At 46.8% G+C, this 16,110-nt stretch overlaps 1 long non-coding RNA gene across 1 annotated transcript in view; it reads right to left on the bottom strand.

The window, feature by feature from the left end:
* Positions 1-15,423, bottom strand: part of LOC131811773 (uncharacterized) — a 52,096-nt gene extending 36,673 nt beyond the window's left edge. The window contains exon 1 of the long non-coding RNA XR_009346107.1: positions 15,316-15,423. This is a non-coding gene — a long non-coding RNA (uncharacterized LOC131811773). The remainder of the gene's footprint in view (positions 1-15,315) is intronic.
* Between the last annotated feature and the right edge of the window lie 687 nt (positions 15,424-16,110).

Raw genomic sequence — 16,110 nt, 5'->3', positions numbered from 1 at the left:
ACCCATGACTAGGCCTTCCAGGTGGCCTGGCAGCCAGGTGGCCTGGGGGCGAGGTGGCGGGCGGGGGGGGGGGTCGCTCATGCCTTCCGATGCGCCCGAGGGTCTTGGTTTTCCCTGTGCTTCTGGTGGGCTCAGGGTGAGAGACCCCCCCATCCCTGCTCACTCCAGTAGCTCCTTCACAGCCCCAGGACTGTCGTCATGGAGCCCAGGCCGTCATCAGATGACACACTGACATTTCACCGAGTCTGAAAACGAGCAGAGCTTACGATGAAGAGTGGGACAGAAAGACAACCAAGGAGCGGCCACCATGTGTCCACCGTCCAGCAGGCTCTGCGGTGCTCGTCTGACAAGTCAGCTCGTCTGACAGTGCCAGCTGTCACAGAAAGAAAATCATCAGACTCTTCGTCCCTCAAGCAGGAAGTCTGGCACACTGGCGCACTGACTCGGCATGAATCTGTCCTTCCGTTATGTGACCCCCAACTCCGCAAGGCGCCGACGGCAGCCACATGATGGATATCCCACTGGAACTGCTTGTCCCCCACACTGCCCAGGCAATGCACATCTAGAGAATCAGACACAGAACCCCCACCACGGGAAGTGCCACCCAGGGCTGTCACCCCAGGAGAGCAGCAGCTGGGGGCTGCTGAATGGCAGAGCATGTAGAGTCCAGAGAAAACCATCCCTCCCCAATGGTGCAAAAACGAGTCGCTGTGCCTTGAAATTCCAAGGGCACACACAGGCCTACTAACAAGGATAGCTTCAAGGTATGTTAAAGAAGTTAGAACCAAAAATGCTGCTGCTGTAGGTTTCCATCCTTTGAAAAGGACCCGTCAGTAGTTAGGCCCACGAGTGTTTGTTGATAGCCCCGCCGTGCCTGACAGTAAGCCGCACGCAGTTTAAGGGATGAACCCAAATCCCTACAAGTCTACCTGGAAAGCCAGCCATGCAGACAACACAGAAAACATTAGCACGGCCTGGCTTATGCTGGGTAGGTGAGCAGGGCTGTAGGAACTCAGGGGAGAGTGAAAAATGCAGGTGTGCTCAGAAAGGTGGGGCTTCACCCTAGCAGAAGACGTCATCTCGATGACAGAACGGAGGAAGGAATTCCAGGTAGAAGACACAGAGGGAACATGGCTTTATGAAAAGGGACTTCTTGAAAAAGAGTCCGAAAAGGGGCATCGTTTTACATTTGCAAATCTCCTTTGTGTGTGGCTTGATGAAGGGAGCTGTATCCTCAGACCTGCTGTATCCTCAGTCTGGTGCAGCTTCACGGGCCGTGCAGCTTCTGGAAAACTCCACCACACGCTCATAAGAAGACGAGTGGAAAAGGCAAATATTGTCCTATCAGCATGATGAAATTAGTTTTGACCTTGCAGACCCTGAAAGGTGGACCACTGCTATTTGACATGAGGTCCTGGCAGCAAAGACTATGCCCAACTCACCTATGGGTCCCCAGGCACACACGGTCACAGAGCAGGTATCCAGTGAACCAATGGTAGACCATGTTCTAGCAGTTAACAGTCATTTGCATAAAAACAAATTATAGTTTCATCTACTCTTTCAAAATTGAATACCAAAATCCTCACCACAGATATAAATAGTGGGATGATCGATCATTCTGTTTCACTCCATCATTCTTTATGTCCATCAAAAAATAAAACAAAACAAAAAAATAGTGTCTACTACTGAGTAGTGACCAGAGCTTTAGAAATGTCTTCTTTAAGTTACTGACCAAAGAGCAGGCTAGATGGGGGCATTGGATCATACAGAGAAAAGCACTGGATTAGAAGAAACTGGATTCCAACCCAGTTCTGACTGAACCAGCTATGTGGTCTGAGGAGAGTCACAGGGCGTTTTATTTTCTCGGCTATAAAAGAAAGCGGTTAAACAGCAGGCACTGCAGTGCACTTGACCTCCACCCGTCCGCTGCTCCCACTGCTGCTCCCGACTGCTCAGTAAAGGCACGTCCCCCTACTCCTCTCAAACCCCTGTTCTCAGGCACACCAAGAGTCTGATCAGAGTGATTTTTCTCCAGTAGACTACCTGCCCAGGGAAAAAGTGCTGTCACATTTTCAAATGTATGCTTGAGCCCCTTCAAGATTATCTATCTGAAGGAAACAGAGAGATATTTTTTTCGATAGAGAATTCTTTAAGTGAGTGTATCCACAGAGCATCTTCTTTAGAAACAAGGCGATAGCAATATTCTTATCCTGCCAAACTCAAATGCCATTTTGAAGAGAGCGGAGAAATTACCAGTTCTGAAATCCATTTTTTACATATGAAAAACCACTTTTAAGAAAATGCGGAACTAACTTCAGCTAATTCAAATTTATAGAACCTGCACGTTTCATGTTTAAAAATCTGAAGAAGTAAACCCCAAGAGGAAAAATACACACTGTCCATACTTATTACAGTCTTTTTTTTTACTTATATATCTATCTACTTATTTATTTATTTATTTATTTATTTATTTATTTATTTAACAGAGAGAGAGAGAGGCACAAGCAGGCAGAGTGGTAGCCAGAGGGAGAGGGAGAAGCAGGCTCCCCACTGAGCAGGGAGCCTATGCAGGGCTCCATCCCAGGACCCTGAGATTGGGACCTGAGTTGAAGGCAGACGCTTAACCAACTGAGCCACCCAGGGCAAAAGTCTTAATGATAGCACACAGTCATTTCGTGGGTTTATAACTGTATCAAAAAAGTTTTGTGGATTGTGCACCAGCTTAAGAGTTGGGACACAGCACACCAGCTTCATCTCTGGGGGCAGAAGGTGCAACCACCCCCCAAGCACTACGTTCTGGTGTTCTGGTTCTGGGTTCGCTCATGCTGGTTCTGACCTGGGCACCCCACATCTACCTCCCTCCCCTCCAGGGGACCCTGCTGCTCATTCAGGGCCCTCTAGGCTGGCACAGTTAACCCTTGGAGGCCAGAGATCTGTTTTCTAGATTGCTCTCTTACTAACCAGCCTTGTGAGGTCATTTGCCTTTGGCAAGTCACAATCTCCCCAGGCTTTAACTTTGTCATCTGTGAAGTGGGAACAATATACAGGCAGACACAAACTGCCTGAAAGACTAAAATTGTTCACTGACAAGGCGACTTGCCATGTGCAAAGCCACACCACAAATGACAATTACTGGTTTTCCTTTGATCCTTAAAGAAGGCTTAAAGTAGCCCTTTCAGTCAAGAAGCTCTAAAGAACTGGGAAACGTGGTCTTTTCTCTTGTTACTCAGAGTGCCCTGGCTCTTTCCTCCTACAAGGCCAGGTACAGAAAGCAAGGGATACATGCACAACTTCGAACATTAGTTCCCACGGCCTTCAGAAACTGACTGACCCAGCATGGGGCGCCTGGGTGGCTCAGTGGGTTAAGCCGCTGCCTTCGGCTCAGGTCATGATCTCAGGGTCCTGGGATCGAGTCCCGCATCGGGCTCTCTGCTCGGCAGGGAGCCTGCTTCCCTCTCTCTCTCTCTCTCTCTCTGCCTGCCTCTCTGCCTAATTGTGATCTCTCTCTGTCAAATAAATAAATAAAAATCTTTAAAAAAAAAAAAAAAGAAAGAAACTGACCCAGCTTTGAGGTCACTTAAGGGCCTTGCAGACAGCCCTCTAGCAAACAGGGAGTTGGTGATGGATACATGCCATCCCAGGTCACACTGCTGGAAGCCGAGCATGAGGCACGGGGATGAGGCATGGCAATGACCCTTCTTCTCAGTGGAAACTCTGTGACGTGCCAAGACCCTCCATACTGGGAACTGCAGATTACAGCAGCACCAGAAAAGTCTGCTGCCATCAGGAGCATTGGCCTTGCCTGGGGCCTTTCCTCACTGTTTAAAAGATTGGCAATTTACTCCACATAATGCTTTTCATACTGGGGGAGTATTCCCTGAGTATCCACTATTTCCCAACTTCTGCCACATGGAGGGCATTTACAAGTACCCTGACACTAAGTACTTCCTGTGGCTCACTACCGCTATTAGAGGAGGTGAATAAACTCATCTACCACAGTTTTATAGAAAAACAAGCTATGTATGGGATGCCTGGGTGGCTCAGTAGGTTAAAGCCTCTGCCTTTGATTTAGGTCATGATCCCAGGGTCCTGGGATCGAGTCCCACACCGGGCTCTCTACTCCGCAGGGAGCGTGCTTCCCTTCCACTCTCTCTGCCTGCCTCTCTGCCTACTTGTGATCTCTCTCTCTCTCTGTCAAATAAATAAATAAGATCTTTAAAAAAAGAAAGAAAGACAAACTGTGGTTAGTTAAGTGGAAGAGTTAGGACTACAGCCATTTAGAAATCTATGTACTACAGCTCTGAATCTCCACCTACACATTCGTCCCCTAGCACATATCTCCCAAGTGCACTGCCCAGGTTTAAGAGAACCTGTAACAGAAGCTCACAGCCTTTAAGTCTTTCAAAGCTCAGAACAGTGTACTAATGTGAAGAGATATGGGACCTGGAGACCTGGAAACATTCCAACCTCAGTCCCTGAAGGTCAGCCCTATCTCTGATCCAAAAAACCAGCAACTTAAGTTTTACACATTGTTTGCATAAATTGTAATATGTACATTTCTTTTGCAAGGAAATTCTGGGGTCAGACTTATAAAATTATAGCATTGTTTTCCCATGTAGTTTAAATAAAGTCAACAATCTCAGAATGTACACAATGAAATGGCTGCTTTCATGCATTGAATTATGTGTAGGACCACAGCGTCAACACTGCTTTACATGTTCATCATAAGCCATGGATTATAAGTTGCTTAAGGCTTCATTTTCCCCCTTTTTTCAAACCTACAGGTAATATGCAGTTATTTTTGCGTTTCAACTCAGAGTCAGTGTTTTGTTTTGCTCTGTTCTGTTTTTATCCATCATTTCCTTATGAACTTTGGGAAGATATGATAAAATACAAAATACAAAATAACTAGATGAATGAGTATGGTACGGTATCTGATCCTTGAAATGGTTAGTGATGATGATATGATGATGGCTATAATTTTCAGGTTATAAAAATCCACGGAGACAAATGCTTCTATAGTAAAAATACAATTGGGACAAAGTGCAGAATTACAGTAGAGAAGTTCTAATGTGTTCAAGTAAAATATCATCTATTGCACTGATTGCAACTAATTAAAACCACTTCGTTAATTATGTTGCCATCAATAGAACACATGGAAATTTTTATTTTCAGTAGCAAAGAGACATAAGTGAGGTCAAAAGTGTTTGCCACACATGTTCATTATAAATTGCTAAAAAAAAAAAAAAAAAATCATAAGAGGTATCACTGGTATTCCCAGAAATAAGAGTCAGGATTTACCGAACATCCCCTGATTGTAAGGCACACTGCTACGTTCTCTAGGGAGTGCAATGATGAACAAGACAGTAGTTTGTCCTTAAGACCATTCTGGACTAGAAGATGGAAGAAAAGGCAGAATGAAAAGAGTACTAATGAGAGACAGAGAAAGATAGGGAGAGATAAATGAAATCTGACTCTGGTGTGGTAAGAAAATGTTTCAGATGAGGAGAGGACTTCTTGCCATGGAAGTGTCCATTGACAGATGAATGGATAAAGATGTGGCATATATATATAAACTGGAATATTATTTAGCCATTAAAAAGAATGACATTTTGCATTTGCAACAACATGGATAGAGCTAGAGAGTATTATGCTAAGCAAAGTAAGTCAGTCAGAGAAAGAAAAATACCATATGGTTTCAGTCACATACGGAATTTGAGTAACAAAACAAATGAACAAAGGAAAAAAAAAAGAGAGAGAGAGAGAAACCAAGAAACAACTCTTAACTATAGAGAACAAACTGGGGTGCTCAGGTGGCTCATTCAGTTAAGTGTATGACTCTTGATTTAGGCTCCAGTCATGATCTCAGGATTGTGAGTTCAAGTCCTGCATGGGGTTCCTCGCTGGGTATGCAGCCTGCTTAAGTTTCTCTCTCTTGCTTTCCCTCTGCTCCTCCCCATACCTCCTCCCTCTTTAAAAAGCAAACAAACAAAAACAACAAAAATCCCTATAGAGAACAAACAGATTTACCAGAGGGGAGGTGGGTTGGGAGATGGGGGGAATGGATGATGGGAATTAAGTGTTCCCTTGTGAAGAGCACGGGGTGATGGATGGACGTGCTGAATCACGATATGGTACACCTGAAACTACTGTAACTCGGGACATTACTGAACGTTAACTTTACTGGAATTTAAACTAAAAAACTTAATTAAAAAGAGTTCTCACACAAAAAAGAAAGGAACATATGGAAACTTTTGGAGGTGAAGGACATATCTGTTACCTTGACTGTGGCAATGAGTTTGTGGTTCATGCCTATGTACAAGCTCATCAAACAGCGTATGTTAAAGATGTACAATTCTGTGTATATTAACCAGATCCCTTTACTTCAATAAAAGTAAAGAAAAACCCTGCCAGTTGCATTGGTCAGTTCTTCTCTAGACAGGAGGTTGATTGGCTTGGTCACTGCATCTACTTAAGATGCTTCTAGTCTCAACACATGTGAAGAAACCAGCCCCACGCAATTATAAATGACAGGAAAAATACAAAATTAAGGGTAATTTTAATTAGGTTAAAGCTTTTTGTTTTGGTACATAAAGGAATCTCCTTTAACTACAAAAAAAAAAAAAAAAAAAAAAGAAAAGAAAAAGAAAGAAAGAAAGAAAAACCTGCTCCCAGGAAAGTGGCCAGTTGTCCCTTACTGCGCAGATATTTAAGGCGCACCCGCTCGCAGGGGTCGGTCCACCTGCGCACCTGCCTGTCTGGCACGGCTCCAGGCCCAGAGGGGCCCCAGGCGCGGCGGCGCCCGTGTCTCCCGACCCCTCCTCACGCGCGACCCTTTCTGCTGAATTGGGGCAGTTCTCCTATTCAGGAAAGAATTCCTCCGTGTTGGGGTGACCCAAATCAGGAAGGGGCGGGTCGGAGAGAACCCCTGCCGGAAGGATGTTCTGCTGGGCGCGGTCTTGTTCTTCCCGACCCCGACCCCTTACAGAGGCGAGAAACTAAAACAAACAAACAGAAAGCGGATGGAGAAAGCACCGTGGCGCAGGGGCAGGGCGCCCAGCCGGCCCTTCCCAGCGGCTTGGTGGCTGGCGACGAGCCAGGACCCGCATTCCAGTCACCCGCGCACACCTGCCTCCTGAGAAGGGCACCTGTGCGCCCGGCCAGCTGCGCTGCGTCTCACCTGCTGGGCCGCCGGCCGTCCGCAAGGATGTGCTGAGCTTTAAGGCTCGTGGGGGAAACCTCTCTACGACCAGCGCCAACACGTTCTTGGCCTATTTTGCTTTTCCTCCAGTCCTTTCCTTTTTTTCTAGAAGGAGGGTTTCAATGGCTGCCCTTGGTGTCTGTCTCTTCCGGAGCACACTGCGATTCTGACCCCAGTTCAATTCCGACCAGCCCTGTGTCTTGGGTTCTGTCGTGGTCAGTCCTTGCTCTGAGGCCTGACCAGTGAGGGGTTTAAACTAGAGGGGCGGCTGCCCCCCCGGGCCTCTGGTGTTAAGGCCCTCGAAGACCTGTGTCTTGTCCGCGGGCTCCCGCACACACAGCAGGTGACACCCCAGGAGACACACTGCAGAAGAGGTGGCTTTGCACTTAGCCCCGACAACTCGTGTGCCCCTGTGACAGACAGCACGCGTCCCAAGAATGGAGCAGCAGCCCCCCCACCACCGAGGGGTAGCCAAGGGATCAGACAGGAAGGCCCCCAGGACCTCTCTCCCACCACTCACACGTTTTCTTTTCTCATAAAGGATATGTTTAATGATAGGATGGAGAGATAGCATATTTTAAGCAGTCTTAGAACAAAGAAACAAGGGGAAGGAATCCTGTAATTTTAAATCAAGATACAAGAAGAAAACCTAAATGTTTATTTTCAGACTTTACGAGTTACTACTGTGTTTAGGAGCCAGAGGTAAGAATTTATGGTGATTGTTTTATTCAAAACCAGCGGTGGAACAGGCAACATCTGCACACCAGAATATCCCTCCACAACTCTCTAAGAATCACACCTCAAATTCTGTGTGCAGCAATTCATCACGCCAGCGGGAGGGCCTCCCGGCAGCCCAGGGCTTGGCGAGGAAGCAGCTGGCCCCGAACAGAGTATGTAACTCAGTGAACAGAATCGAGGGGAGGGCGGGTTTCTGACTCCTCTGCTTCTTGGCACCTATAGGCTGTTTGTCCTGTGGCTGAAGATGCTGGAGCCGGGACACGAGAAGACCTAGTAAGACCATCTAGGGCGGGGGCCGCGGCAGCTTTGCGAATGTGTAGGAGGCAAAGGCAGGCGGGTGAGAAGGGGACCCAGGAGTAAACAACAAGCAGGCGTAGATTCAGTGAGAGCAGAGATGGAGAAGAGTATCCAGCCGCAGGTCAGCGGCGGGCGGGGGTGTCTAATTAATTTATCTGAAATTAACGCAAGAGGCAAATCTGCTGCAGTTCAGGCCCATGGGACCATTTGCTGGGGGGGGGGGGGGGGCGGTCCTTGGCATGCAGGGGACACAGATGACAAGCAGAAGGGGCTTTATCCCCCAACCCCATGCACCACGCCTACGGATGGTCCTTCCATATTTTGAATTTGGAGAGCTGATTCGCCGAGAACTGTTACATCTTGGTCTTGTTCTGTGGTGGTGAAGATGAGTGTGATTGTGATACAAGAACCGGCGGCCCCCCACCCCCCCGGCAGAGCCTTCTGGAACAGAAGCTGTGTCTTCCCCTCCCCCCAGAAGCTGGCAGGCACCGCCCAGCCGGGCCCTGGGAGAGATCATCGGGGCGGCGGTGGGGCCGGGACTGGGCCTGTTGGGCCCTGGTGGCGTTCCTTTGTGAAATTTCGCTAACCCACATGACTAACTTAAAAATGCTACTTAACTTTTTCTTAAATACTGTTAAATGCCGTTTAGCCTTTCTAAAGAGTAAGCATGCAATGAAATATTGTTCGTCCTTAATGAAGAAGACAGTCCTGCTCTGTTGACACCCTGGGGGAGCTTGGAGGCCATTTTGCTGAGTGACTGAGCCGGTCGCAGAAGCACGAGGACCGCACACCTCCACTCATGCGGGGTCAGGAAAACAGTCACGGAGAATCAGAGAGTACGGTGGCGGTTGCCAGGGCCTGTGGGATGGACACTGGAGGTTGCTAATCAAGGGGCATGAAGCCCCATTATGCAGGACGAGATGAATACGGTCCAGAGAGCTGCTGTCCGACACAGCACCTACCATCGGACAGTACTTGCTCATACACTTCAAAGCTTCTTAAGACAGTAGATCTCATGTTGTGTTCTTACCACACTGAAAGAAAAGGAAGGGAAGGGAGAAAAAAAAAGAAGAGACGAGAGGAGAGGAAGTATAAGGTGTTATCGTATCAGTGAACAAATGGGTAGAACCTTGGTGGCAAGTTATCTACCCCACGACTGTCGGGGGGGGGGGGGGGGGGGTCCCGCAGCCTTGGACCCCTGAGCTCTGCCGGGCTATTGGGCAATCTGGGCCTAGCCACGCTTTCAGAGCTAAGCCACCTACAGGTTTTCGTGCCCCTCTCGAAAATGAAGGGTCACTCTTTAAAGCTGGCTTCATAAGAAGTCAGGGCGAGAAAACGACTTGGCCGGCACTGCGCACAGAGTGAAGGCAGCTCCTGCTGCTGCCCTACCCATCCTAAGCCGACGCCTTCTCTTCAAGGCATGGAACACACCGGGTCTTGGCCCCTGTTACTTGACCAAAGCCACCAGATGTGAGTTTAAAAACCTATTTGGTAGGGGAATGTGGGTGGCTCAGGTGATGAAGCTTCTGCCTTCAGCTCAGGTCATGAACCCGGGGTCCTGGGATCCAACCCCCCCTTGGGCTCCCTGCACAGCAGCGAGTCTGCTTCCCCCTTTCCCTATGCCCCCTCTCTCTCTCTCTTTCTCAAATAAAAAAATAAGTAAAAATCTTTTAAAAAGTCAATTTGGTAAGGACTGTTCTTTTTTCCTTTGTTTTCCTCTCTTTGGGGAATCGGGGCTCCCAGGAGAGAAATGTTCTCTTTGCTTCAACCCTGCAGGAATGTTCTGTCATCTTCCTGATGGCGGGGCACTCCGGCTTCTCACATTTTCTAACTCCTCGAGTCCTTTCCCTTCTTCCCCTACAACCCGGCCAAGCACAGAACACAGGAGCGGGTCACCAACGCAGAGGGGCCGCTGACAGCATTCAAGAGACAGAGTCTTCACGGTGGGTTCAGTTCCCGGGTTTTCACCTGTGGATTCTGCCTGTGTGAACGGGAAGTCAGGGGCAGGGGAGACCAGAAGGTCCAGAGCCCTGTGCGGACTGGAGAGCCTAAAATATGTAGCTTTTCTAACAAGCGTTCTGAGTATCCACTACATAGGAGGAAGACTTGTGTAAAGGGTACTTCTTGTCACAGAGTAAGTACACAGTAAATGTTGGTTCCTGTTGTCTTTATCTGGTCTGGAAGACAAGAATAAGAGTAAGACGGGGGCCTCTGCCCTGGGGGTTAGGAACGACTTCAGTAAGCAGGCTCCGAGGGCACCCAGAGGGGAGCCCAGGACACGGCTACTCACGGCTCGTCAAAGGGCACATCAGCCAAACACCTCTGCCAGGCCACTAAGTTGTAAAGTTGAGGAAATTAAATTTGATCACAGCTGATTTTGTTGTGAAAAAAAAAAAAAAAGTCTAGGTCATTAATGTGGGATTTCTATTTTAATCTTCAGAGACAGAGTACGATTCCTAACGGCTTATCTTCTGAGGCAGCACATACACTGCCATCCGTCTTTCCATCCTCCAGACCCCCAGGTCCTGGTTCCGCCGCGGGCCCTCCTCTGTTCAAAAATGATTTTATGCAAGTTTGGACTAAAAAATTCAAATAGTAGGAACCAAAAAAAAGGGGGGGGGATGCAAGTTTAAAAAAAGTAGGTGAAAGAAAATTATGCTAGAAATCAGGAATTAAGAGAAAGCCCTGCAGTGGAATAGACACTTTTATTCTGAATTGGCAGATTGTCAGAACTGAAAGAGAAACTTTGTTTGTAGGCAAATTATCTTCTAGCAAGAGAAACAAGCAATTCACATTTCACATCATATTCATTGTTTTGTTTAGCCTATATCTAATGCGGCCCCGTGACAGGCAGTGTTCTAGAAGATTCCTGCCTAAAACCCAAGGAGGTCCCTAGGTTCATAATACTAGCTGGCAGGCGGGGGAGGAGTCTGAGGGAAAAGTGCAACCAGACATGCCAGTGAGCAGAGCTGTGTGAGCCCGGACAAGTTACCCAACCTCTCAGAGCCCCTGCTGCCTGCTGCTAAGACAAGCCTAGCAAGATCTACTCTCCAGATCTTAAGAAATGAAATAAAATGAAATGAAATGAAGAATCAAAGAAATGAAACAGGGCACCGAGTGCAGCGCATAGACACAGTAGGCAAGCTTTAATTAGTGGGGTTTTTTTTTGTTTTTTGTTTGTTTGTTTTGTTTTGTTTTGTTTTGTTTTTGGTACTCTCACGGCGGTCACCATCAGCGTCCAGGAATCCCTCTCCACAGCGAGCCACCACCATGCTCATCCTTGTCTCCTCTCTGCTTCCTGTGAAGAAGCCAGGCCAAGACATTCTGCAGGGAGAGCGCTGAGTCTCACCCCTGCTCACACAGCGCGACACACCTTTTATGTAACAACGTCAGAGCAGTTTTCCAATCAAACTCCGTTATAAATATCCTTGAGGTAATTTCTCAAGACTCTTTTCCCGTCTTCTTCCTCACACATGTGGAGTCCCCCTGTAAAGTGTTTGCGACGAAGGGAAAAACCTATACTGCTATTAGTGAGTAGGAAAGTCGAGGCTGAGAAGAGATGAAGTATGTTTAGGAGATGATAGAGCAGCAGAGCTTACATTTTGGAAAAATAAAGAAGTTGAGAATAAAAATATATATATTCTAGTGGCCTCTCAGTGATCCTGTGGTCTGACTGCTGTCTATTAGGGGAGGGGGAAAGGCACACTGGGGTTTCCTGCTGCATTTCTCGGGCCTCAGGGGAAGGATCGCTCTGCAGCTCCCGCGGGCTGCCATACCAGCGCTTGGAAGAGCCCCGGGACTTTGCACGAACTCCTCTTAGTTAGGATGGCCTGAGCCGTGAGTCCTGTGGCCCGGTGCATTTTCGGACAGAAACCCTGGCCTTGCTCTGTGCCTGGGAGACAGTGTCCCGCAGGGAGAAGAAACTGAGGGACAGGGACAACGGGAAAGCTGAGACAGCATCAAATGGAGATAAAAGTGGCCGAGCCGAGGCTGTGACCAAGCCCGAGTCCCGGAACAGCCTGAGAAACGAAGAGCGAGAAACGCCCTCACCTTACAGGCCTCCTCGGACCCTTCCTGGGCGTCTCCGGGGCCAAGTGGGAATCGAATCCGATCTCCGAGGGAGAGGCAGCAGGCAGGGGCACGGAGCCGGAGCAACACCTGCCCAGGGGGCAGCAGGGTCCGGGGCACCCTCCGCGGCGGCCGTCCCACCAAGGGGCACCTCCAGGGCACAGCAGCCAGGACTCTGTGCGGTCCCCACGCCCCGATGCTGGCGGATTGCCGGCCCTCCCCAGCCAGGCAGGAACGAATTCCCGAAGCCTTCAGCTCCAGACTCGCCCCTCCCGGACAGGGAGACATACCGACTGTCAATTCTGTGTTTAAAGGACTCCTATCCCAAAGAAACTTTTAAAATGAGGCAGTTTTACAGAAACCTGAACATTCTTTTTATCATTACTATTATTATCTTTATTCTTCTTCTTCTTTCCAGTAAGTGTGCTGTTTTTTCCAGCCTTTTGCAGATCATTGTCTTGAAACAGGGGCCATAAACGTGGATTTTCTACTCAGGGAAGCAATTGCATACTCAGAGTAGGACGGGGTAGAATGACAATAAAGAAAGGACGGGCTCCTCTAACCGGCTCCCTGCTCGTTATTCTACCATTAGGTTAACAAAGAAAGGAAAGAAAACCAATCCAGTCGCTTCCCCACAAATCTAAGGAAAACGGGTCCACTTCAAGGCTATTCCGCATTTTCTGTCCTTTCTGGTACTCAGGTCCACAAACGCTGCTCTGCTGTCAAGAATCCAGAAGAGGAAGTGACCACCTTCCTGCTTATCACCAATTCTCCTAACCGAGTTAGGAGTAAGAAAACCAGAAAGCATGCCTCCCTGCTGCCACGTTTCCTGTATGGATATGGTTTGATGATGGTAAAAGTATTCTACATACTCTAAGTCTTTTCCAAAATGATGATATTACAAATGCACGGAGTAGTGGTTTTCAGTTTCTAAAGTGTTTTCCATCTACGAACTCTGTTCTTCTTAAAACCAGATACATTTTTCAAAACTATCTTTAATCCGGGAACTGATCACCACTACAGAAATCCTAATTTTCTTAATGACAAACAGTCTTTGACTTCAACACTCAGGATCTGCTGTTTTAATTAATGAATGGGAAATATAAATAAGCCTGTTAATGTGATTTCTTTCATTCAAATAAATGATGGCAAAATCCACCAGCAGGAGACACCTGGAAACTAAAATTTATTGTATTTCAACATGGACCAAGCACCGTACTAAGAGAGAAGAAGAACAACCCAGGATTTTACAGTCAAGCAGGAAAAAAGAGAGAGAAGACAATCAGATATAATGAAAATGTGACGACCATTGTGTAATGGAAATTCATTTTCATGCTACAAATTTCAAACCTAATAGACTTAAAAAAATAGATTTGTGCTTAGGCACAAATCCTGGTTGTTAATGGTCAAAAGGGGTGTTTGATACTGGTGCCCAGAGAGTGTCCAGAGCCTCGGTAACTCCTGTGTAATAGAAAACCTTTCCTGGTGCCACACCACCTTCGTGACAAAAGCCAGAATCAACACATGAGCTCTCCCACCCCGAGGGGGAGGAAGGACCCTGCATTCAGGAAGAGACACCCCTCTGTACAGATGGAGAGTCACTGTCGCGGAAGAAACAATCATAGACCAACTGGTACTCAATGCCCCCGATGCAAGCAAGTAATTATTCAGGAATATAATTGCCGTGAACAAAGGAAGATTAATAGAGAACACAGAGCTGAGATGATGAAGAAAAATCAACTAGCCTTAGACTAACATGGATGGTTTTCTCCAGTTTCAGAGTTGGAAGGAACAGGAAATTAGCATCAGAGCACCATGAGAGGTGAAGCCTCTTCGGAGCATCTACAACATAGCAGTGGTTTTGTGAGAGATGAGGCCCCTATTCTTTTTCTTTTTTTTTTTTTTTTAGATTTTTTTTACTTATTTATTTGACATAGAGAGATCACAAGTAGGCAGAGAGGCAGGCAGGGGGATGGGGGGGAAGCAGGCTCCCCGCCAAGCAGAGAGAACGCAGGGCTCGATCCCAGAATCCTAGGATCATGACCTGAGCTGAAGGGGGCCCCTATTCTTAGAGACATCCATACACACAGACTCAGACAAGTGCATTTAGCTAGTTATGCCCAGGTTAACCAAGTAAATGTCTGTATGTCTCTCTAACCCCTTAGTAGGGCTTTGGTCCACCTCAATAATGTTTTGGTCATCTTTACAATACCCCAAGTGAAAGAATCTCCTTCAGTCTCTGTTTTAGCCATTTTTAAGAACTTCACAAACACAGATTAATATTAGTCATGAAGGTTTTTCTTTTTTTTTTTTTTTTTTTAAGAGAGAGAGCTCAAGTGGAGGGGGGGCAGAGGGAGAGAGATCATCTTAAGCAGGCTCCACACCCAGCACAGAGCTTGATTTCACGACCCTGAGATCATGATCTGAGCTGAAATCAAGAGTCAAACGCTTAACCGACTGAGCCACCTGGCGCCCCAGCAATAAAGGTCCTGGTAAATAGCACCTTCTTAATAAATTTCAATGTAAAGGGTCCCACCACATAGATAGGAAAAAAGAAAAATATAAATTAGTATGTGGTTACAAAGATCTGACTTGGAAAAACTCAAGTTGTGGGCACATCTCTGTTTAAAGTCAGGAAACTGGAAGTTCCCTGAATTCCCTTCAGGCTCCGTTAGTCTTCACCTGTGGAGGCTCCTTGTCCCCATCCTTCACCAACTTTCTCTGTTGTCACTTTCAGGAGCTCCACAAGCCTCCCTTCAGAACCTGGTGAGCAAGTATCAGTAGACATTTGCAATACGGCAGTCCACTTGTACCCCTGACAGGAAACGTCTGACCAAAGGTCATTCTCCATACTAATAATCTAAACCGTAGAACGTTATGGGATCGCTGTCCCATTTGTAACTAACACAGAGAAAGCACACGATATTATATCATTTTCTTCCTGAGGGGTTATTGGTTTTCTGAAGGGCAGCCAGGGCCTTTCAACACCCACAAAATAAATGACAGAGTACCTCTGACACCATTCATCGGTTTGTCCCTTTGTCCTGGATGCATATCCACAAGGGAGCCGCTCCAGGAAACCCACCAGCACTCTCTGTAGATGTTGCCGTCAGCAAGGAGAGAATAAAAGATGCAAATATGAATGTCAAAAACCCCAGAAATAGGGCATTACCAGATTCCTTATGCTTCCTGACCAAAGGCTTCTGTCAAAAACTGAATTCAATACGGACAACGTGTTCAAACAGGAAAGCATTTCCAGAAGCGACAGGTTATTTATTTTTTTTTTAACCAGAGCCATTCTCGTGCAAATATCAGAATATCAGAGGTCTCTCCGTGGTTGAATGCCCACAATCACACCCAGAAGGATGTGGATTCTTTCTGTTTTTGTGTTTTGGGGTTTTGTTTTTTAAAGAAAAAAGGTTCTTGCTCGATATATGCATTGAACATGATCATGATAAAATTTTTTAGCAATACATGAAAGTTTAAATAAGTACAGTCACCTAAAATACCACCATCCTAAAAGAACCACCACTAATATTTGGGGAGCACACTCCACATATCTTTCTATAAACACACAGATGCACATACACACGCATACAAATGGAATTGTATCATATATGATGATTTTACCTGTATTGGCCCTTCTCTCTCCAAATTCAGAGGCTTATTTCTTAAACAAAAGACAGAACATTCTTTGCCAATGTTTTTCTAAGCCACTGTCTGTTTATGTTGTTTATGTGATATCTTTATTGTACAGCTTCTGGATTTCTTCTCTTCCTTATGCATTCTCAATTCCCAGTCTTCTA

The sequence above is a fragment of the Mustela lutreola genome, chromosome 11, assembly GCF_030435805.1.
Source record: "Mustela lutreola isolate mMusLut2 chromosome 11, mMusLut2.pri, whole genome shotgun sequence".
NCBI classification, from domain to species: Eukaryota; Metazoa; Chordata; class Mammalia; order Carnivora; family Mustelidae; genus Mustela; species Mustela lutreola.
Note: the sequence above shows the minus strand (reverse complement) of the source record. Positions and strands in the feature narration are given on the sequence as shown.